The sequence below is a fragment of the Coenobita brevimanus genome, chromosome 104, assembly GCF_032717465.1.
Source record: "Coenobita brevimanus isolate Jiangsu-jjx chromosome 104, ASM3271746v2, whole genome shotgun sequence".
NCBI classification, from domain to species: domain Eukaryota; kingdom Metazoa; phylum Arthropoda; class Malacostraca; order Decapoda; family Coenobitidae; genus Coenobita; species Coenobita brevimanus.
Genome location: NC_137057.1, coordinates 26,641,306 through 26,667,089, shown reverse-complemented (window position 1 = coordinate 26,667,089; position 25,784 = coordinate 26,641,306).

The following is a 25,784-nucleotide window of genomic DNA, read 5'->3' as shown; positions in this document are numbered from 1 at the left end:
TGTCTATCCACCCGGTCATATGCTTTCTCCAAATCCATGAAAGCCGCATACAACTTCTTTCCCTAGAAACTTTTCCACTAAAGATCTAAGAATGAACCTCTGATCTACACAACCTCTTCCCTTCCTAAAGCCTCCCTGTTCTTCTCCAACTAATTCCTCTGTTTTTCTCTAACTCTGTCAATAAGTATCCTACCATACACTTTTCCTATTATACTATGAAGACAAATGCCCCTATGATTACCACATACTTCTTTTTCCCCTTTTCCTTTGTACAAGGGAATAATTATACCTGACTTCCAATCCTCTGGGACTCTACCTTCCTCCCAGGCCAATCTGCACATTTTCCACATCCATGCTTCAGCATTTCACCACACACTCCATCAATTCCTGGGGCTTTCCCCAATTTAACTTTCTTTATTGCTTCCATAACTTCTGTCCTACTGATTTCTTCCTGTCTTCTCACCTCCCTCCTTCTCCCAGCCATTCCCCAGCCACGTATACTCACATTACTTCCATCCTTTATGTTCAACAATTCCTTAAAGTGTTCTCTCCATCTGCTTACTTTTTCTCCCTTCTCCACTATTAGTTTACCATTTTTATCTTTCACTCCCCTGCTAACTTCACTTCCACCCTGTCTTAGTCTTTTCACCTCTTTCCAGAACATTTTCTTACAGTCCCTCCACTTTACACTCAAGTTCCTTCCAAATTCCTCATCCACTGTCTTCTTACTCTCTCTTACTAATCTTTTCACCTCTCTCTTTCTTTCTACATATAACTCTCTCTTCCGCCTCTCAACTTCTTCCACGCCCCTATTTCTCATTCATTCATTGTATGCTTTCTTCTTTTGTGCCACAACCTGTCTCACCTCTTCATTCCACCACGCTATACCTTGCACCCTCCTCCGTCTTCTCTTCATCCCACACACCACATCACATGCTGCACATATTTCTTCTGTGAATATCCTGCACACACCTTCCACGTCCCCCATCAGCTCCAATTCATATTTGCCCAATCGTTCCTCCACTTCTCTCTTATACTCTGCCTTTTTCTCATCCTCTTGTAACTTTTCCACTCTCCTTACAAATACTCCTTCCCGTCCTTCCCTTCTTCTATTACTCCATCTTAATTGGATCTTGATTCTGGCCATCACCAAGTAGTAGTCAGAATGTCCACTCCCCCATCCTCTATAAGCTCTTGCATCCATTATACATTTTCGCATCCTTTCATCCACACACATGATCAATCATTGCCTTCCCTTCATTCAGTTCACCACCCTCCCTTCTCATCACTAGCCATGTATACCTGTGGATCATTTTATGCCTGAAGAGGATATTGGCTATCACCAACCCCCTCCCAGCACAAATGTCCGCTAACGCACTGCCATTCTCATGTATCTCTGCAGGCACACCCCACTCACCAACTGATATTGTAATGTTATTATATTGAAGCTAGCAACATCATTTGACGTAGCAATGACCTTTAGTATTTTTGTGGTTAGTGAAGGTTGTACCTAACCTTTCCTGCCTGAAAGGTCTCTCGTCAGCTGAAAAAAAAAAAAAAGTCTGTAACTGGCAAGAATAATGTTGGAAATAATCCCTCATCAGACTGAAGAGGTTAAGTTAGCTTAAGCACTGTCCATTAACCACTTTAATCCCATTTCGCGTTTCTTGGTGTATTCTTGTTGCCTCCAGACAGTGTTGGTCAGCTTATGACTAGAGGTGTTATAACACATGGTGGTCCATGTATAATGCTCCCATCCCATATCACCTGGTAATTACTTGTACGTTGTAGGGACGGAGTGCCCAGTATTATTAATATCTGTCCTGCATCACATATTTATTTCTTGCTCCAGCAACCAACAAAACCCACACCATCAGACTGAGCCGTCCCCGTAACACAAAAGATACCGCCGATGTGTGCCTATACCAAGTGGCTCTTTAGGCCATTTTTACCCCTTGGCACCCCAAGTTAGGCTGTTACTACACCATCCTACTAAAGCTGGAAGAAACAGCAAAAACATAATGGTACTGGTAATGTGTTATCTAAGTGACTGTACAAGATAGAGAAAGGTGTCAGTGTGCAGTTTTTAGCTACATTTTAAATAAAGTGTTATTCAGTAGAACATACACTTGGTTAGACTACTAGTGCGATGGGTGAAACACTTTCTCTATTCATGTATTTATTTATTTATTTTTTGATTAGTAGCACACGGTCTATGCTTCGCATGTCAGTCAATAGGCTGAAGCATCTTTTTTTTTTCTTTCTTTCTTTCTTTTTTACATAACAGTGAGGCTCACTTCACAGTGGTATGTACCTGCAAAAGTCATCAGGGTCCTGTATATTCACTATGATAGAATGGTGTATTCTTTGCGCTATCCACGAAGTAACCAGATTCTGCTCATGATAAGCTTTTTTATTGTCATAAAAAAAAAAAAAAATCGTCGAACAAAGGTTTACCTATACCATCCTCTCGAAAAGGCAAAATTACCCCTTTGGGGCTAATTGCCCCGAGGTGAAGAACCAATTGTGTATACCCTGTTTGTTCGAAATATGCAGGGGAGATCGAGGGTGCGAGTAGGGGGGGGGAGGTGATTTGCGGCTGCTGATTGGCCGCCGATAATGTTATTGCAAGAGACGCCAAGTGATAGACAATGTTTAAATTTAAATACTTGCCTTTTGTGTTCCTGGTAATAAAATACTTAGTTCTTCATCAAAAAACCGAAGAATATAGATTCTTCTGTTATACAAGATAACGGTCTGAATGCTTTATTTACTATAAATAAGCAAAAATTAATTGCCGTGACGAATAAATGCTCACTTTTATGTAAATTTCAGCACTCGCCGAGGAGTATTCATAATATTCGATGTTTTTTTCTAATCTATCATTATATCACGTAGTTTTTGTCAGTTTGCTTAATCTGTGAAGTAATACATGTATAAACTGCAAAGGTTGATGTAACATACGCTGACCAAAATAAAATGAGAGGCTGCCTAGTCTTCAAAAATGTTTGTGCAGCAATGAAAATGGCTCAGTATATAGGTTAGCTTAATAAAAACAATCAGTTTGCGGGATTTTGTTTTTCATAAAAAAAAACATAAACAATCCTGTCAATTTATTGCATGAAATGCAAAGTAGTGGACAGCCGAGATTGAAATACTTGATTCCAAGATGAGACGAAACGGACAGCGTTGGCGACAGAAAAAAAGTTGTGGCAAGTGGACATCTTATTGAAGAATTAATAGTGAAAATAAACTGCAGTAATGACAGCAGCTGTGATGAAATAATGGAGCTGTAATTACTACATTAATGGAAAGACTGATATTACCATCTGGCATATAGCTTACTTATATTTTTGTGACAGTTTCTGCAAAATTCAATAAAAATTGTTTCTGTGCTACTTCACCACCTCTCCTCTATGCCTACGTGACTTTCCCTTGCTATAGTGATAATCTCATTCCACTTGTTTCGCACACCCTGGGATATCTGATGCGCTTAGAATCATAACGTCCCAAACGCGGATAATTAAAAGAACGAGAGAAATGCCTTCAAAGTCTGGCTACATATAAACACGTATATATATCAGAAATGAGACAGACATTGCATTGATTATTGTCTTTAAATGTAGTGCATGGCCTCAGCTATGAAATCCAATAATTTACATGAGAGAGAGAGAGAGAGAGAGAGAGAGAGAGAGAGAGAGAGATTAAATTTTATTTCACACACACATACACACACACACACGCACACAAAGTAAATTTTACTAGCATTCTGAACACTCTCAGTATCACCAAAGTCATTGTAATCATTAGTGTTATCACTGTCATTATCATGTGTGCCTATAATATGCCTATTATTGCCTATATGTGCGTTTGTAGATACCTGTATGTGTAGGAGAATTTGTGAGCATGTGAGTTTGCGACGTAGTTGAGTTTGTAAGCATGTGGGTGCAAGTGAAGTGTATATACTGCGTATGTGAACTAAAATTTAATTCTCTCGCTCTCTCTCTCTCTCTCTCTCTGTCTCTCTCTCATATAAATGAAAGGATTTGATAGCTGAAACCTTGCAGTGCATTTAGAAACATAAAGCAATGCAATATCTGTCTTATGGTGGTTCCTGAAATATACTTGTTTAAAAGCCGCCAGACTGTGGAGTTGTTTTTCTCGTTTTTTTTTTCTTTTTTTTTAACGGCGCTTGGGAGTTAAGATTTTAAGCGCCTCTTATCTACTTTTTTTTTATTATTTCCTTATTCCTCTTGTAGCACCATCAAACGCTTCTCAGAGAGAGAGAGAGAGAGAGAGAGAGAGAGAGAGAGAGAGAGAGGAGTCTTCAAGCGCTGGCCATTTGTTTTGCTATCTATCTATCTATATACCTAGGCTGCTTCCCCCAAGGAAAGGGAGGTAGCAGAGACAGGACGACACACTCCCCATTTCCTCATCCATTCAAATACATTCATTCGCATCTTAGCCCCAGAGGACAAAAACCGTGAACATTTATTCGTTACGGCAAGTACTCTTTGCTTATTAATAGTAATTGAAGCATCCAGACCGTTATCATGTTTAACAAAAGAACAAATTAAATATATTCTTCGTGTTTTTAATGAAAAGCAAAGTATCGTAATCCTAGGAACACAAGGGGAAAATTTTTAAAAATAAATATTACCCATCAACTCTAGTTTGTTGCTATGACATCATCGGCGGCCCATCAGCAGTCGTGAATCACCCCCCCCCCCCCATGCACGCCCTAGATCTCCGCAGCAAATGTACAGTGTAGTGGAGAGGTCCTGGTAGTTTCGGCCTGTCATTTAGGCCGTAACGTTCAAACGGCTCAAACAATATACGGCCTAAATTGTATGCTGACGAAATAACCAAATTTCATCAAGTTAACATTGCCGAAGTTAGATTAGATTAGGTTAGGTTACGTTACGGCCTAAATGGCTTACACCCAAAACTACCAGGACCCTAGTAGAGCACTGTTTGTTGTCAACCCTGTAAAGAGTCGTGATTAATTCCTTCATTATTAAGGATCATTCCCGAGCTTAATAAAACCGTCTGGATATACAGTAATAGAAGCCAATTAATACATTGTACATCGTGGAATTGTCGGGAATAAGCCATTCGATGAGATGCTTTAACTGCGTCGTGAAGTGCCAGGTATATGAGGGCGTCACGTGCATACTTTATTGTTCTTGTTCTTGGAGAAAGCTTTGATATATAGGCTACCACGGCCAGGTCCCTACTGACCCGCGTACATTGCATCTCTTCACAGGGAATCATACTTTGGTCCTTCCTGATTACCAACCACCATCCCAACCCCTCAAAGATTAATGCCGTCGGTTTCGTAACACCTATCCCTTTGCGGCTTATTCTGGAATTTTCACCTTAATATACATTACTTAGCAATTAACTCAACACTTTACACCTCAATATCCCCAGTCTATCTGTCTATCTATCCATCTACTGTATCTATCTATCTGTCCATCTGTAGCCAGGCGCCTTAACCTCGTAAGGGGTGGCCACAAACAAATCGCCTCCATGTCCATCTGTACTTCGCCATGAGGTTGCCTTATCGCCAACTCACACCTCTCACTATAATGTACGAGTATCTCCACTCCCCCTACCTCATATCCTCCTCGGTCTCCTCCCCCTCCCCTCTCCACCTCCTTATCCATGTGTATGTTACTGATGCAAGTTGTGTCGTTCAAAATATAAATACAAAAATCATTAAGGAGATTACTGAAATGTTATATTCAAAGTAAACAGCTAAGGAAGAGGTGCCACGAAGCCTCCCATGGCACCTTAGGTATCCACTTTAACTTCCAGAGACCATGGATAGATAAGCAGGAGGGAGGACAAGACATTTTTTGTGTCCGACTCTGAGTGTGAGATAAGTAACCCGTTCCTTGAGGCTCAGCAGTTGTCCTACGTGCTAACACCTTTGCATGTCACCATTTCGACGCAGATATCCACCATTCATAATTAATACATGCTTGGGCTACCTCATTCACGACTTTTACACTGGATTAGCGGAGGTGTTATTATTACATGTAAGTAGGTCTTGCTCAAAACCTTTTTTTTTCTTATTTTAAATCAAATTTAAGTAATCAAACTGTTTCGTCTCCCCTCCTGGACTAGAACTCACGTTATTTTGGACAACAGGCGATCTCTGATCCACTCGGCCGACAGTACCGTGAAATGCGTCAGTAGTTCCTGTTGCGAATCACCGTGGCACCATCCCCTGGATCTTGCACAATAACTGTAAACCAAACGTACAGACACAGTGAATCATCACAGATTGTCGCTCCATATTCCGTACGTACAGTTAGCATCATTCCAGCTGTCATGTGTGTGTGTGTGTGAGAGAGAGAGAGAGAGAGAGAGAGAGAGCAGGTGTACTCGTATATATGCAAATCGCCAATTGCTGAGGGTCATTTCTGGAACAGTTGTGATAATTACATGCAGTTAACCTGCATGCCACTATTAAGAGTGCAGTTATTGCAAGGCGGAAAAGTCAGTCTCTCTCTCTCCCTATCTCTCTCTCTCTCTCTCACACACACACACACACACACACACACACACACACACACACATATATATATATATATATATATATATATATATATATATATATATATATATATATATATATATATATATATATCATTTCCTGTGGCACCCCACGGGATGCATAGGGCCTCAATGAACTCTCTCAACCAATATTTGTCTCTTGCCATCTCCTTCAAGTCCCACCAGCACTCCTCTCCTGCTTCTTTTTTCATTGTCCTCAACGAGGTTTCCCTCGGCCTACCTCTACCTCTTCTTCTTCTAGCAGTCTACTCTGGCACATCCTGTATTAAAGTACCTTGTTTTCTGTATGTGTGCCCTAGCCACTTCCAGCGAGACAGTCTCACATATTCTTTAACTGGTTTTACTCTCGTAATATCCCTTATTCTTGTATTTGTAACTCTGTCTTGCCACTTTACCCCAAGAATCCTTCTCAGTATTTTATTCTCAAATCCTAATACTTTCTGATCTGTTGCAATTGTACTGTACCATGACTCATGCCCATAAATTAAAATTGGTCTAACCATGGACTTGTAAATTTTTGCTTTAGTATGTACACACAACAAAAAAACTATCGTGACACCTTCTGCGCGATATAAAATGACACACGAATGAAGGTTTTTGATAACAGCCTCCTCCATTGGTATCCCCGCGTGTGTTTGTTGCATATTTATTATAAGCTATATCCATTGTTTCTCCCATGCATATTTCTACCTCGTCCTATTTGGCAACTCACCCACTGTCAGGCTTACCAACCCTAGCGAGACAGCCAGGTTGTTCAGTATGAAACACATCGGACCCCCCTGTAACGATAGTTTTTTTGCTGTGTACCTAAAGCATATAATTATTCCAAACAGATTTCAACATTCCAACAGCTCGCCAAGCCTGTCTAATCCTCTCCTCAATTTCATTGTTTAATGATCCATTAGATGATACAATCGTTCCCAGATATTTAAAGTTTTCTATATTCTTCACCACATTATTCCCAATTACACAATCGATTTGGTTCTCCACGTTCATATTAATAATTTCAGTCTTTCCACAATTTACTACCAATCCCACTTTTTCTCCTTCCTTCACCAGACAATCAAGCACCCTCTGCATCTCGTAAATACTTCCGTAAATCAGTACAATATCATCAGCATAGTCCAAATCCATCAGCTTCTTATTTTCTTTCCAGTTAATTCCTGCACCTGTTCTCCTTACAACCTTTTTCATAACATAATCCATAACCAAAACAAACAACAATGGTGAAAGAACTCCTCCTTGAATCACTCCTGACCTAACTTGAAATGGATCACTCAAAGAACCATCCACCATTACCTTACAAAAAGTATCTTCATGCAGGCTTCTAATAATATTTACAAACTTTTCTGGTATACCATAGAATCTCATAATTTTCAACATAGCTCCAAACACTATCAAACGCCTTTTCAAAATCCACAACACACATACTAAGTGGCATTTTCATCTCATTAGTTTGTTGCATAACAAACTAATCTGATCATTACAACCTCGACCCTTTCTAAATCCCGCTTGTTCTTCTCTTAAAATTTTATCAATTACTGGCTCTATTCTGTTCAACAAGATTTTGGAAAAGACGTTTGCAACTACAGGTGTCAAAATTATCCCCCTCCAATTGCCACATACACTTAAATCTCCCTTTTTTGGTATATATATATATATATATATATATATATATATATATATATATATATATATATATATATATAGTTTGGATTAGTAACATCCAAGACGATTTCAGTTTTAATGTGCTATATAAATCACAATGGATGGTGGACTAAAAATCCTTCTCAGCCACGAAGGATCCGACTTTAAATTTATCCATCTCTTTACTTATCCTTTTTATCTACGTGACTGTCTGTATATATGTGTCTGTGTCTGTCTTTCATTCTTTGTATGTGTTTCTGTCTATGTTTATCGGTCCATCTGTCTGTCTATGTATTTTTCTGGGTAAATGTCTGTCAATCAGTCTGTTTGCCAGTCTGTCCGGCTGTTATTCATCCAACCGTTCAGTGAGTGTCGTCTGCTGTCATGGCAGTGTGACTTCCTATACTCGTATTGTTAATTGCAGAAAGTGGAACCGGGTATATATTAAACGTCCTTCATTAGGATGTACAGACCCAGGTGGTCCATGTATAACGCTCCACTTTCATTCGGGAGGACAGTTTCTGGTGTATGGTCGGAGCGGTTCAGCCAGTGTTACCAGTATCCACCCTGCAGCATTCATTCATATCTATGTCAGAATCATCAAACCACGCCCATACCAGCCGACTGAGCCGTCCCTGCAACACACACACACACACTGTCATGGGAGTTTCTAGTAGAGCGCTGTTTACGGGTCACTCTGGATCAGTGTAATGAACATCGCCACACACACACGTTTGACGATGATCAAAATACTGAAAGCAAATGGATTATTAATATGTTTTAAAAATATCCAGTTATCCGATTCTGAGGACATATACTGGTATCGGTTCAGTACCAATAGAAAAAAAAAAAAAAAAAACGGCCATTCATCGGTCTGGCGAACTGGTTTGACAACAGCGCTAGCAACCAAACATTTTGATATAAAATGCGATTACGTTAATGGAACAGATACGCAGCACTCTTACGCAAGCCGAAATATCTGTAAAACTCACACAAACACACACACACACACATACACACACACACACATACACACACAAATAGATAGATAGACAGATATTTACTGACCACAAAAATACATCCACAGAATATAACCATGAACAGTAAAACAAAAAAAGGTCCAAATGCAGACAGAAACATTAAAACAAGAAAACAACATTAATACAAACCACACACAGTAAAACAAAATGGCAATCGGTATGCACAGAAAAGATCGCAGACACAATACAATAACAACTTATACCCTGAAATGTGCACAAAAAAGGAAATAAAAAGAAACAGAAAATCATAACACAGTGACAAAACTGCAGTTATAAATACAACTTCAGGACAAAATGTACAGAAGCACACACAACATCGTAATCAATTCTTTCCATAAGATTTTCTAAAGCTGAACTATTGAAATGTCTACGTAGCTTCTGTGACATGGGACACTGCTCAAATACATGCTTTTCAGTCTATTTATCTCCACAATTACACAGGCGTTCCTCTATTGGCAACCGACCTCTTCCGCGCCTATTCCATCGCCCTTCTTCCATTGCAAGGGAATGTGCACTTAATCGTAATTGTGACCAAGAGATGCGTTCCAGTTCTGTAATTCCTTTTTTCAACGCATATATTTTGTGGGCAGAAAGACTGGGATTTAGTGACTGATATAACTGGTAACTGGAAGATGCAGATGCTCTAACTTTCTCTTTCAACTTGTCACGCGCAATTCGTATATCGTCCACATCATTCTCAATGAGATCTCTAACATAACGTGACGTGTTACATTTACATTCAAGTGTCACTCGAATGGCATGAGGTAAGGGATCATTGTCTATGTTTCTCCCTTCTCTCCACATTTTTACAAAGGATTTTCGTTGTCTCGCCCTAACCAGCGCATAAAACGGGGATATATCTGACTCCTGCAAACGCAGATCATAGGTACTGGTTTTCCTAACACCCAATACATTTTTAATACACCACATATACAGTTTCTTTACAGGTTTAACATCTCAGTTCATCCACGACTCTGAGCCATACATAATCGATGTCATTAACACACAGTAAAAACCTTCTTTTTCACATAAAATGAAATATCGTTGTTTTTATTTACAAACTCTATAAATTTCAATGCATGGCATGTTACTGTCTGGGCATGGGCTCTTGTCGCCGTGGATGTAGAACCATCAGACTTGAACGGGCTGCCTAGGTATACATATACCGGCTGCAGTGTTCCACCGTCGCACCATCCACTATCATAGGCTCTCTGTCCACGTCCTCACCGTTCAGTACCATAAACTTATTTTTTTTTTTTCTTACGTTAACACCCATCCCACGTGAAACAAAAACCTCATAAACTAATATTTCTTATCATACCTAACCTTGACGTAGACAGAAGGACGGTGTCATCCATCAGGACCAGCACATGAAGCCACTGCAGAAACCCATCCATGCCACAGCTCTGTTTTATTAACCTTATCATTTCATTAACATAAAGGACAAATAGCAGGTATGACGATGGGGCACTCTGACGCACTCCTACTGACGATGTAATTAGTGCTGTAGGTCACTCTGTACATGGCAATAATAGCGAAAAGCATCGTCATACCACAACCCAGTCTCTTCAAAACAGATTTAAAAAAAAAAAAAAATCTCTTTTCTTATTGTAAGCTTTACAAAAGTCGACAAATGTAATAAACAATTTAAATTTCTTCTTCATTGCTACTTGGATTAACAAACGCAGCGTCACAATATGCTCAATACACCCTCTTCCCTCCTGGCTACTTGCCTGCTCCCTGAAAGGCTGAAACCACAAATTAAGTCTGTTGCACAGCACCATGTCATACAATTTCGCCAAACTATTTACAACACTGATGCTCGAAAGTTAGTAACCAATGATGGCGATCCACCTTTGAAAACAGTAAAGACTTTATCAGTCACCCACGATGAATATGAAGTTAAACAATGTGGTTATATACAATATCCATGGAGTGGGCAACAGTTTAAGCAAACCAGGTGGGTTGCCATCGAGGCCACATACTTTATTGTTTTTGAGTTTCTTTATTTGCTTCGATACCTCACGAGATGTTATGGGGTCATCTAACAACGGGATGTACACATTGCTGCTAAATGAATTATAATCAAATCTTCCCTATCACCCGGATTAAGAAATTCGTCAAATGCTCTTTAAATTCATCAGATGGGGATGCAGTAATCTGAGATAGATCTACACTAAACTTGCTATTCCAGTTAATGGCACACCACATCTTTGCGTCATCGCTATTTTCCAATTGACGCTCCCACCTGTTCACCAACTCGTCCCTATCAGGCTCACGCAGGTGAGTCCGACTTACAAAGGCAAAATCGTGCACATGCTGTCAACTCCGACATCAATATCACCATCCAACCTGGGCGGCTCATGCTGTGAGAACACTTGCACGAATTTGTCTTGATCAATAGAATCAAATTTAACTGGTTTACTTATCCTCCCTCCCTGAACCTTATTGTGTAACACAGCATGGTCCTCCAAGCAAGATGCACGATAAACAAGATGCTTTATATCAACAGATGGAATAAGTAACGAAATCGATACTGGTGCATGGTCTGATGGTAACAGTAAATCATTATCAACTTTATAATAAATAATGTCCTGTACAAGGCTGGAAGAGGCAAGGCAGACATCCAGTTCAGATACCCAATGCCTGCCTTGGCGGTAGGTAAGGTTACTTGGAAAACATTGATCAGCACACTTTAAGTTATTCAATAGTAACATCTTTTCTTCCACATATATGCCAAGAATAGCATTAGCATTATCGTTTGCCACTCGCACAGGGTCTGGTATATCGGGGTATGAGAAATGTGGCATATCTATGCAGACTGGTAGCTCACGAACATCATTCCCAAATCTTGCATTAAGGTCACCAATGGCTATACAGCCTTTATAAAGCTCACTCACCTTAACCTTTGCTTTCATGGTGCTAAAAGATGCATGGCTAAAATATGGTGAATCTAAAGGTGGTATATAACAGCATCCGAACAGCACACCCGCGACACGTGTAAGCTTAAATCAGATTTGATGCACAATAGTTGTATCCATGTCGGTGATGTACTGATTCATATGCTGCTTGATGAGAACACATGTGCCACCACGGTGGGGATTATCACTATCACAACTAACATAAGAAAGACAACCTGGAAAGGATACTGGTATAGACGTTTTGATTTCATTTAGGCTCACAATATTACAGAGCATTTCCATTACATTATCTTTTTACACGTTAGTCCTCACTGTATTAATATTCCAAGACACAATCCTTATGCATTTTTGTGCTCGTCTTAAAAAGAATTCAGTTTCCACTCATCTATAACCAGTCCATCCCAATACAGCTTCCTCTCCTTGACGTCAGGTCGGATCACACAGCCCTGGTTTTCCGGCCTGTTCCTTTCAGTAGCCTCTGCCGTGCGTAACCGCTTTTACTCCTGCCGGACTGCCGGGTGAAGATCCTTGTTAATATAAATACTGTTATAAGGTGAGCCATGGTCCTTCAGCTTACGTGTTTTGCTCAATATCTTGTCTCACTCACCCTTGCTTTCTACGGTTAACAGGATAGGGCGTTTCCTTTCGTTATTACCATCGTTTTGGCCCAGACGTCGGCAGGAACATATCCGTGTGTCGACTCCCAGCACGGACATTACCTTCTCGATCTTGGTATCATCATCTGTAGCACCGTCCAGAGCTTCCCCTTCATCCGGCACACCAAGCATCACAAAGTTGTTTTCTCTCTCCTTCCGATCAGCGCCCTCCAGGAATTTCTGCTGTTGTAAGATAATGCATGCCTGAGTATCTATTCTCTCCTGGATCTCCTTTAGCTTCTTGTTTATATCTCCATCCAATGACATAATGCCCCTCTTCAGATCCACGAAGTCCTTTGATATAGCTGCTAAACTTGCCTCTAACCTGGCACTGGACCCAGCATCTTCATCTGAAGCAAGCAGATAAGATGGCATCGACGAGCTCATCCATACTTATACTGTTCAGTTGATTACGCTGTAACTTGCACAAATCAACTAAAGATCGTACTAGCATAGTTGAGCAAGGGACTGGGCTCTGGACAGTCACCTAACCTGTAGCACCGGCGTCACTATGGAAACGGAGTCGTGGTTGTCGTGGCAACGGTTGTGATGTCACACCCTTACTGCTCATGTGCAGAAAATGGCAGCATATTTGAGAGAGGTTTGAGCCTAGGATATTCAATTTTCCCCAACAAAAAAGACTAAGTCCATCTGTAACTTCTACTTCAATATAACCACTGCATGCAGGGCACCTTCAAGCACCATATTTATGAAAAGAGGCAGTTAGGGGTCACTGGTGGGCGTAGAAATAGTTCGAAACACGGAAGCAACAGTTGACCATACCTGATAAACAGCTTGGTAGAAATACTGAAAATTAAAAGGGAAGTGGATACAGTATCTCATCATTGTTTTAGTCTAGTAAATAAACCATCACCGGAGAAGCGGAGAGGTCTTTAAAACGATAAAAATATTTAACGCTATTTTTTTTTCTTTACGCGATGTTTTTTATCACCAAAATAAAATTCCCATCACAAACACCATACGGTCCTTCAAATTCTACATAGTTTTCTGTGCACAAGACTATTATATTATATCGAAGGGGAATGGGAAGTGGTGTTATGAAACTCCCCCGCGAATACCAGTACTACTCAGTGGTAATCGTTTCCCCTTCACCGGAGAACGCTTTCCTTGTGTTAAGGTTACCGAATGATACGGACAGGGCAAGGTGAACGCCTGCCCTCAGTTTAAGGCTACGGCCATACGACATCATCTATTAGGTAATAAAGATACAGGGTGGTCTGTAAATGGTGCTGCTTTGGATATTCACTTGACTCTATCAGATGTGTTTCGGGGACGACTCAGTCGGCTAGTGTGGGCGTGGTTGTGGCAGTGGGAATAGGTAGCCTATTGGACAAATGCTGCAGGGTAGATACCGATAACAATAACTAAGCCATCTCCACAGCAAATGAGAAATTGCCCGACGAAATAGATATGGAGCATTATATACAGACCAACCAATATATATGTAGGAGGAACAGCACCACACTGAATGGCTAGACAGTGGTCAACATAATGAAGAAAAGAAATATCAAATTTAAAAATAATATCTGATTATTCGCTTCCAAGAGCGGATAGCGGTATCGGTTCAGTGTTGGCAAAAATGCAAAAATCTGTGCTATGTCGGTTCGGATCTATTACAGCCCTGCCATCTAAATATTTCGGTATCAAATCACATTACCGTAATGGAGCATATAATGCAGCATTCTCATACGAGCCAAAATATTAGTAAAATTCACACACACACACACACACACACACACACACACACACACACACACACACACACACACACACACACACGGACTCCACGTAGTATATTAATGTACTGTATACATATATTTTCAATTTAGCATGATCATCACTTGAAACTGGGTGAACGATATGTTTCTCTCTCTCTCTCTCTCTAGGTTTATATGAACAGCATCCATATTGGTCATTGGCAAATCATAGCTAATATAGAGCTAAGGCTTGTTGAATAGTAATGTCATTTGACTTATATGGGACTAGCATAGGGTCATGTATTTATTGACGAAATTTTGAAGTATGTGCATAATGACAACAACAACAACAACAATAATGATGATATTAATAATAATAATAATAATAATAATAATAATAATAATAATAATAATAACAATAATAATAATAATAATAATCTATTAGCAAGTCACCACCATGTAACCCCCTTCTATGGAAACCTGTACTAGTGTTTATAACCATTTGTAATAATATGTAGTGTGTAAGTATAGTATGTAAGTAGTTGTAAGTAGGATCCAAGTAAGGCGCCTCTGAGTGCTTACTAATGTTTGGCTTGATTCAAATTTTGCTGAACCATGAGTTTGTGGCCGCACCACCGCCTAGCTGGTGAGAGTCAGGCAGTTAGCAACGGTCTGGGTTTGGACACGGGTGGTGTTCACGGCTGCTGTGTGAAGATATAAGGTGGTGTATAATACAGTATATTATCAGAAAACTACTCCAGGACTTTGAATTCACCTACGACTGGCATCAAGGGGCATTGACATACATTAACATTTGGTGGAATGTGAGTGAGATAATAGTGATTTCACGTCTTCTATGGGCAATCTTGGCTGTGTCTATTTTCCCACGCTGCTGTTCTTCCTACGACGACACACAGTCTATCTCCGCTCCAGCCTCCAGCCCTTTTTCCAGTCTTGGTATGGTTTTTCCGTGGTTACGGAATCATCCTTGCAGCTCTGATGTGGTTTTGGAATTTTTCTCCACACCAACACCCCACCTACCACCACACCACCACAGCCACGTAAGCCTCCACCATTACCCTTACTACCTGCCTTCAACTGCCAGTCCTGTGCGACCTGTTATAATATCACCCTGTACGGGTTAGTTTCAGCCGCCACAAACTCCAACCCAGACCCCACTCCAGGAAGTAGCCCACAATCGCTGCCTGACGCCGTTACATCATCGTTCCCCCATCTACCACACAGACCGACGTCACCCAGGGAGCGTGGCCACTCACACCGAGCTACGCCACAGTCTCCTGCTCCTATCAGCTTCTCGTTCCCCCCACTGCTTAGCTGCCGCCCAGTGACGTCACGAACACCTCCGCCCAATCAACGCTGGGGGGGGGGGGAGGAGACACTATGATACGAGATCTCACTCAACATCAAGCTATCGCATGGAACACATATTACTACAAGTATTTTTCTATCTGCATTTTCATGCATTTTCTCATTCCATCACATTAATCGATTCCTTTCTACAGAGAAGCCAAGCTGCTTGTACAGTATAGATTGTGATATTTTCACCATTTACTTTTATCCATTCATTGCATTTTCGTCCCTCATTTTTCATTCATTCAGAATTTTTTGTTCACTCACTCCTGCTTCATCCCATTTTCTCCCAGTTATACTCAGCTGTAAATAACGCATTCATTTTCACTCATATTCATTGTATAAAAATCATTTCTTCATATATTATAAATATTTTCATTTATTCATTCTTTCATTTATTCATGCATTTGTTCATTTATTTTCATTTACTTGCTTCCTATTCTATTATTGTCTTTTTTTTAAAAGGGTAGATCTCTCCCCTATTGGATGTGACAGTGAAACAGATGATCCTGTGTGTGATGATAGTATAACTCTTCGTAGTGGCAGATCTTATAGTAAACAAACTGTAAGTTCCCTACCTGTTTCTACTTCGACCACTTTTCCTCCTCCCACACCTACAACCACCTATATTAACCCAGAAACACCAGAAACTCTATCATCTTCCCCCGTTGATTCTCTTGAAGTCACTCAGCTTTCTCGACAGCCTTTGTCCTTACCTTCTACTACACATACACCACCACTAACCACGACACACACCACTACCGCCACGACACTTCCTTCCCACACACCGTCTCAGTTTACTACTGCGCCTATTTCCTCACCTTCGCGGTCTTGCCCTCTTCCTACAATGTCGAATCAGAACCCTCCACCTCCCCAGTCCATATATATATATATATATATATATATATATATATATATATATATATATATATATATATATATATATATATATATAAATTTTAATGCGAGGAAGAAGGAATCAAAGGCCATGAGCCCGCAGTAACAGTTCCCTCCAAGAGAAAAACAAAATACAATAGAGAGCCAAATTCAAGAGCCGATCATTTTGAGATGCCTGGACACACTGCGTTTGAAAGACTGGAGATCATAGGCAGCAGGAAATACAGACAGAGGGAGACAGTTCCAGAGCTGAACTGTTGCATAAATGAAAGACTGGGAGTAACGGTTAACTCTTGCATTAGAGAGTTGGACAGAAAAGGGATGAGAGTTTGCTGCCAGACGGGTGCTACGCGCCCGTCGTAGAGGTGGAGGTATGCAAGCAGACAGTTCAGAGGAGCAGTGACCATTAAAGTAGCGATAGAAAAGAGATAAAGATGCAACAGTGCGGCGAAGAGACAGAGGTTGAAGGGAGTCAGTAAGAGGAGAGTTAATAAGACGGAAAGCCTTTGACTCCACCCTAGTGAGAAGAGCTGTATGTGGGGAGCCTCCCCACACATAAGAGTTGTACTCCACACAGGGGCGGATAAAACCCCTGTATAGAGTCAACAATTGTGCAGGGGTAAAGAAAGAGCAGAGTCGGCCTAGCACACCCAATCTCTTGGGAGCAGATTTTACAAGAGATGTAATATGATCTTTCCAAGATAAGTCCCGAGTAAATGAAACCCCAAGCATGTTCAAGGATGATGCAGGATTAAGCTGAATATTATTAAACATTAGTGGGTATACCTGTGGAAGATTTTGTCGGGTTGATAGGTGTAAAAACTGAGTCTTAGATGCATTAAAAACAACCATATTATTTTTACCCCAGTCAGAGATACGAGCCAAGTCAGACATTTGGTGTGCCATAGCCTCATCCCTTGTTTGTTGAAATAACTGTTGAGATGGGCGTTGCGGGAACCGAATGGAAAGGTGAAGGGTGGAGTCATCAGCGTATGAGTGGATAGGGTTAGATGTACAGCTTAGAAGATCATTGATGAATAAAAGGAAGAGAGTTGGTGATAGGACAGAGCCCTGAGGAACACCGCTGTTGATAGATCTAGGAGAAGAACGATGGCCGTCTACAACAGCGGCTATAGAATGACCAGAAAGGAAGCTAGCGATGAAGGCACAGATAGAAGGATAGAAACCGTAGGAGGGCAGTTTGGAAATTAAAGATTTATGCCAGACTCGATCGTAAGCATTCGAGATGTCAAGTGCAATGGCAAAACTTTCCCAAAGTCCCGAAAGGAAGATGACCAGGAGTCTGAAAGGTAGGTGAAAAGATCGCCAGTGGAGCGTCCCTGACGGAACCCGTACTGACGATCAGAAAGAAGGTTGTGATAGGAAAGATGCCTTAAACTTTTTCTATTGAGAATTGACTTGAAAACTTTTGAAATTCAGTTGGAGGGTTGGGAGTGGTCACCCTTCTTTGGGACTGGCTGAATGAGAGCAAACTTCCAGCAAGAAGGAAAGGTACAAGTTGACAAAGGCGAAAGAGTTTGCCTAGGCAGGGAGTAAGCACAGAAGCACAGTTCTTGAGAACAACAGGAGGGACCCCATCAGGCCCATATGCCTTGTTAGTACTGAGGCCAGTGATGGTAGAAAATACATCAACTGAAGAAATTTTAATGCCAGCCATGAGGAAGTCAGAGGGGGGAAGTGATGGAGGTACAGCACTGGAATCGTCTAAGGTGGAATTGGAGGAGAAAGTCTGTGCGAAGAGATCTGCTTTATCAGTAGAAGAAATAGCTACAGAATCATCAGAGTAGAAAAGAGGAGGGAAGGATGATAAGGTAAAGTTGTTATAGTAGGAGTCGCGCACGTTTGCGGCTGTGGTGTGGCCCGCACCTGTGTACAGTGTTGCCACGTTTTCTATACCGTTATCTCTCTCTCTCTCTCTCTCTCTCTCTCTCTCCTGGTGGGAAATGTGAGCCACCCTGAGTACTTTTGATTCTTTTATAAGTTATTTATAATTGTGCTTTCATCTGTTAATTTGGTTTTGTTATATTTAGTAGTAGATGGAGTGTCAAAGTTACTGTCTGCTGAGAGGTTTGTTACGTTACTGATTCATACACCCCGACGTAGTGGGGTGTGGGTGTAGGTGTGGGTGGGAGTGTGGATGTGGGTTTGTTGGGGTGGTGGTCCAGGGGGAGGGAAGTGTGATGGGGGATTTGACCTGAGACACCCAGGAGGGATTAAGAAGGGAGGGAAGGGGAAGGGGGGGCTGGATTCACCTACCACGTGGTCAGTATTAGAAGAGAGAGAGAGAGAGAGAGAGAGAGAGAAATTACGTGTATAGATATATGTGCATCAATAGGAACAATGTATATCAGTGTGTGCAGTATGTACAAAGGAACAAATGAATACAAAGAAGGCAGTGACAGACCTCTCTCTCTCTCTCTCTCTCTCTCTCTCTCTCCTGGCGGGAAATGTGAGCTACCCTGAGTACTTATGATTCTTTTATAAGTTATTTATAATTGTGCTTTCATTTGTTAATTTGGTCTGGTTATATTTAGTGATGCCGACAATGCATTCAATGCATGCCCCTCTCCTGCCCCTCTCTCTCTCTCTCTCTCTCTCTCTCTCTCTGTAGGGAAGCTATCTGTCAGTGCTGCCACTCACAAGAATTATATGAATTATTTCTTTTACTTTGGATATTGGCATATTTCTTCTTTTTTCAGGCTCATTCTATTATATCCATAACTATAATATTATTAACCACCCTAAAACTACGCTAAAAAACATTAAAAGTGACTGCTATTTCTTTTAGCAACACTGTACAATATGTATGCCATGTTTCTGTGCTACTGTATAAATATTTTATGCATAATAAGATTACTGTTGATTCATCCATCAAAATACACAAGTGTAAGTTTTATTCATCTAAATTTATCGAATTTGTGATGCCTTGTACATAAACAGCTTCCGTTTCACATCGCAAGTTGGGGAAACGTGGCACCATTGTCCACAGGTGTGGGCCACACCTAAGCCGCAAACGGGTGGGAATCAGACTATAGAAAGATTTTTGGCAAGGTGCCAGAAGGAGCGGGAAGAATTTGAGTTGGAGAGTTGAGAGCATTTAGTATGGATGAAATTATTTTTAGTAGAGCGAAGAACAGACTTAGCACGATTCCGGGCAGAAACGTAAAGATGATGTGATTCAGGGGTGAGTTGGCTCCGGTACCTTTTGTAGGCCCTCTCCTTGTTGCGGACAGCATTAGAACAAGCGTGATTAAACCAAGGCATTCTTGCGTTAGTCAAAGGATATGAGAAAGGAATGTATGCTTCCATGCCCGAGAGAATAACCTCCACAATGCGCAAGGCACACTCAGATGGCTCCCGGCCATGGAAGCAATAATCATTCCAGGGAAAATCAAAGAAGTACTGCCTGAGGGCCTCCCAGTCCGCAGCTCCAAAATGCCACAGACGACGTTTCCCTGGAGGGTCCACAGGCCGTACTGGAGTGATAGGACAGGTTAAGGTAATAAGGTTGTGATCAGAGGAGCCCAATGGAGAGAAAAGATTAACAGAGTAAGCAGAAGGATTAGTTGTGAGGAAGAGGTTAAGTATGTTGGAGCTCTCTCCAAGGCGGTCAGGGATACGGGTAGGGTGCTGTACAAGCTGCTCTAGGTCATTAAGGATAGAAAAGATGTAGGTTTGTTCACCAGGTGGATCCGTGAAAGGAGAGGAGAGCCAAAGGTGGTGGTGAATATTGAAATCTCCTAGAATGGAGATTTCAGAGAAAGGAAAAATGGATAGAATGTGATTCATCGTAGAAGTAAGATAGTCGAAGAATTTTTGATAGTCAGTAGAATTAGGGGATAAGTAAACAGCACAGATATATTTAGTCAGAGAATTACAGGAAAGCCGAAGCCAGAGTGTAGACAATTCAGAAGAATCGAGTTTAGGAACACGAGAGCAAGATAAGTTGTTGCGTATATATACACAACAGCCACCTTTGGCTTTGAAATGAGTATAGAGAAAGTAGGATGATACAGAAAAGGGTTTGCTGTCAGTTGCCTCAGACAGCTGAGTCTCCGTTAGAAAAAGAAAGTGAGGTTTAGAGGAGGAGAGGTGGTGCTCAACAGAGTGAAATTTAGAGGAAAGGCCGCGAATGTTGCAGAAATGAAGAAGCGAGTCAGACAGTGGTTCCAGGCACCTCGAGTCATCACCAGGAAAGGGGCGGATGATGGGGGCATTTATGGTCCCCCCCCTGGGGACTCCGAGGCTTGGTGAAGAGACGCCATTTTAGTTAAATTTTGAATAGGAAGTGTAGTGTGTACTGTGCATGAAGTTTGGTGTAGATAGAGAAATTTGTACTGGAGAGCATGCTGGCCTACTCTCTGTGTAACTGAGACACTGAAAAAGTTCAGCAAAGGGGGATGGTCAGGAACTAGTCCTGAGGGCTGATGAAACGGGAGCTCCAGCACTCCCTGTCATCAGCTTTCCATCCACCTCGGGAGTGCTGCCCTGCTCGACTGGTGCTACAGTCTACTCCTGATAACTCATATATTTGGACGATGTTAACAGACCCAAATTTACAGGAGAGGATAGTACAGTTTCCATTTACGACTTCCTCAGAGAGGTCGAAAATGACTTTCGTAATCGGCAAATCACAACTGAACCCTTGCAGGTTTCTTAGCAGATGGATCAACTCCATCAGGGTAGGTCACTAATAGGAGCCGCTATTCGTGCGGGGCACTTCGAAGATTGCCAAACGTTTGACGCATGTCGCCAATGGCTAATTCAATTTTGATGCCAACATTCCAATGCTGCATCACTTATAGGGTTGACCAACCTTCCCAAGCAAATGGAGGAGGACATGAAGGTACCTCCCCAACATGCAAAGGTAATTGAGGTAGCCGCTATGATGAGGGCAACGAGTTCAGAGCTGCGCCAATTGTTCCGTGGTACTCAGTGAGTAGCTGAAATTAATGGAGAGCTTATGGTTTCACTAAATAATTTTGCAGATTTGTTTGGTTACTTTAGATTTCTTAATTGGCTCTCTGAAAACCAAAAACAAATAACACTACAACTGGGCTTTAACACCGGAGACAAAACAGTTAACATCTCAAAGGCCATAATAGCAAGGTCAGGATCAAACTTCACTTGCCAGGCCAGTTCTTACACCTCATCCTCTCACTCTGCAGGTGGTACTGCGAGAGTACTACACACAAGCATTACTTCATCTGATTCCTCTCGTTCGCGGCCAGCTACAAAAATCAAACCTAGTAATCTGTCTCACTCACACTATTGCTCACCATCTAGCGGTTGTGACAATTCTACTGTGCGATGAAGCAAACAATCCTTGATTGTGTGCTGGCATTGCATTAATGTAGGTCATCAAGAGTCTAGTTGTGCATGCAAACAAAGACGCTTCCGCACACAGGAACGACAGAGCACACCCTCGCGATCCCGTCGTCTAACATGCAAATATCACAAAACTAGCACAACTCACTCCACTGACGAGTGTCGTTACCTTAAGAGCCATCAGTCAGGGGAAGAGGAGTGCTTGGATTGGAAAAATGTAACCTAATAGCAGAAGATCCAAAGGTATCTGAAAATAAGGTAACAGAAAATCAACTCCCCATTCTCCAGGTAGGACCTATAACATCTTTAGGCTTAGCCATTCTACGATGGAGCGAAGGGGTACAGAGCTTTTTTTTTTATGGACACTGGATCTATGGTAAACCAGATCTCTGATACCTCTCTAAACAACAGTAGGGAAACAACTAAAAGAGTTGGGCTCCTTGAACCACCTGACATACACCTATGCAGAGTGGATGGCTCAGAATTTCAGGTCAAAGGAAAGATCACATTAGAAGTACAACTTGATAAAGCCTTAAGACCTTTTGACGTGGAGTTTCATGTCATTAATGATCTTAAATATCCAGCGGACACTCTCATTGGCTTTTCGACAATGGCTCAGCAAGCTATTGCTCTCCTCCCTGCTTCTTGTACCATAGATAGCAATGGATTCCCAATACCTAGCATGGAATATCCACGTCTGGTACTTATCCAGACAAGCTCAGTTATTCACTCTCGCATGATTCCAACATTACTCGAGAGTAAACAGGTACACACACCGTTACCTGAACAGCCAAGTTCACTACTATCTAGTACTACACTCTCTGAGCATTTACCGGTGGATACACCCTCTGAGCTTTCAACTGTGGATCGAATCAACCCCTTTAACAGTGGCACATTTGCCGACTCAGGCACGTCTCATTTAACTACTTCACATAGTGTGAATGATGTTTTACAACATGCAGATACAAGGTGTGCAGTAACAAATCAGTGCACGGTTCTGTTGCCGCATAAATTTACCAGTCTCTGTTCGTGTTGTGGGTGTGAAAACAGGAGTGGATGTACTAACCTTACCTGTGAAGTGTTGTGTAAATGGCTTAGCTAATGAGTCGGCATTGTGTACGGTGCTGGAGGCTGGTTTATGATACTTGGACTTAGCCAACCGTACTAATGCCCCACTTAAATTACGAACGGGAACACAGATTGGTGACTTCTTGGTATACCCAGCGGCCGTATGTGTATGCCAAGATTTCTCACTCTCAGTTGCAGATACGTGCTCAATTACCCAGTCCACTGACATTCCATCTAATCTTGAATCTCATGTGAAACAGAGTGATTACTCAGAATATAGAAGCATCTCTTGTGAGACTATCATGAAGTCGTAGCCCTACCCGGTGAGAATATGGGCTAGACGGAATTAGTAAACTGTCAAATTACGTTACAGCCTGGAGCTCAGCCAGTATATATACTTGCTTATCGTTTACCACACAGCCAACGTCAACAAGCTGATCGTCTTATTCAGGACAGGTTGGATAACAAGATCATTGAACACTCTGATAGTCCATGGAACAGACCACTATTTCTTGTTCCAATGAAAGGTGGTGAGTTACGATCAGTGATAACTTACAGATGCGTGAATGCACTGACTGTCACAGACAGATTTCCAATTCCTGTACTCACTAATTTGCTGGAATCCTTAGGCGAAAACAATTGTGTTTTCTTCTCCCTAGAAATTTTTAGTGGTTACTGGCAAGTAGAAATGGAGGAATCAATCTCGTCCTATCACTGTTTTCAGTACTACTGGGCATTACCAATTCCGTAGACTTCCATTCGGTTTGAGAAATGCACCATCGGCGTTCATGTGGCTAGTTCATACAGTTTTTGGCGGCATGATAGGTCACTCAGTTTTTGCTTATCTCGATGAATCATAATCGCTAGTCACTCAGTAGAGGAACACTTGGAAAAATTGGCCGAAGTGTTCACTAGACTCAAACAAGCTGGACTTAAGATCAAACTATCAAAGTGTGACTTTTTATGTAAGAAACTCCAATTCCTAGGACATATTGTTGACGCTTACGGAATTCATACATCAGATGACAAGGTCAAAGCCGTGACAAATTTCCCATCTCCAACCAACACCAATGCTGTACGCAGTTTTCTCGGTCTTAGTGGCTATTGCCACAGATCTATTAAAGGGTATGCCCAGATAGCTGCACCGTTAACAAAATTGCTAAAGAAGGATGCGTCTTTTGTGTGGGCTGATGAATAGGCAACCGTATTTTCAAAACTGGAAAATGCCCTAGCACAATCCCCGGTTTTGGCATTCCCTGATTATTCAAAACCATTTCTTCTCTGTACTGATGCTTCTGGAGTAGGCCTAGGTGCTGTTCTCATGCAAAATGACTCCGAAGGGAAGAAACGTGTCATTGCCTATGCCAGACGTGTGTTAAACTCTGCAGAAAAGAATTGCAGTGTAACTCACTGGGAAGCCCTTGGCGTGGTCTGGTCTCTAAAGCATTTCCGCGACATCTACAGTTATCCTGTTCACATCCAAACAGACCATCTTCCCTTATGTGACCGGTTTCAGGGACGTAACCTTACCGGTCGACTTACACATTGGGCACTCACTGTGAATGACTATAATGAATGACCATAATCCAACATTTGAATACATTCCTGGGAAGTCCAATGTCGTAGCCGATGCCCTCTCGTGGCATGTAGCCAATGTCTCAGCTGGTTGCGATGTAAACTTGGCGTTCAGTTATGACACACTACATGAGTTCCAGCGTGTGGACCCCATATGGTCACAGGTCATATATTTTCTAGTCAGACAATGATTCTTCCTTGCCAATGTTACCAGTCCCTATATCTGATTTCTTCCTTAACAATGAATTGCTCTATAAACACTCAGTACTTTTGTACCACTCTAAACTGGCGGTTTGGGTCGGGCACGAACCTCTGTACAGTGGTGCCACGTTTTCCATACCCGCGATGTGAACGGCTCTGATATATGTAAAAGGCATCACAATAAGATAAACACATAAGAATACAATGGTAACGTGTGTATTATAATATATGAAAGAACAGTAAACTTATTATGCATAAAATATTTATAGAGCAATACAGAAACGTGGCATAAATATTTTACAGTGTTGCTAAAAAAAAAAGTAGTCACTTTTATTGGCTGTTACCGTATTTCTGGGGTTGGTAATAATATCACAATTATGATTATAAGATAATGTGCAGGAATATAGGTAAAAATATGCCAATTTCTTAGTAAAGAAAATAATACATTAAACCCTCGTGAGCGGCAACACTCACACACACCCAGTCCGACCTGGGGACTTGTTTGGGGACACTTCTTAAAAAAAAAAAAAAAAAATGCGCCAAGACTTTTACCTCCTGGGTGGTGTGGAAATAAAGTCAAATTTACAATATGTACATTATAACGTAAAAGAAAATAACCAAAATGTATCCTAAAATACCACAGACGAGAGAGAGAGAGAAGGGGGGGGAAGGCAGACCAGGGGTAATGTTGAGTGCAGCTGAGTGAGAGATGGAGGAAGGGAGGGAAGGAAGGAGGGAGAGAGTGATTGAATGAAA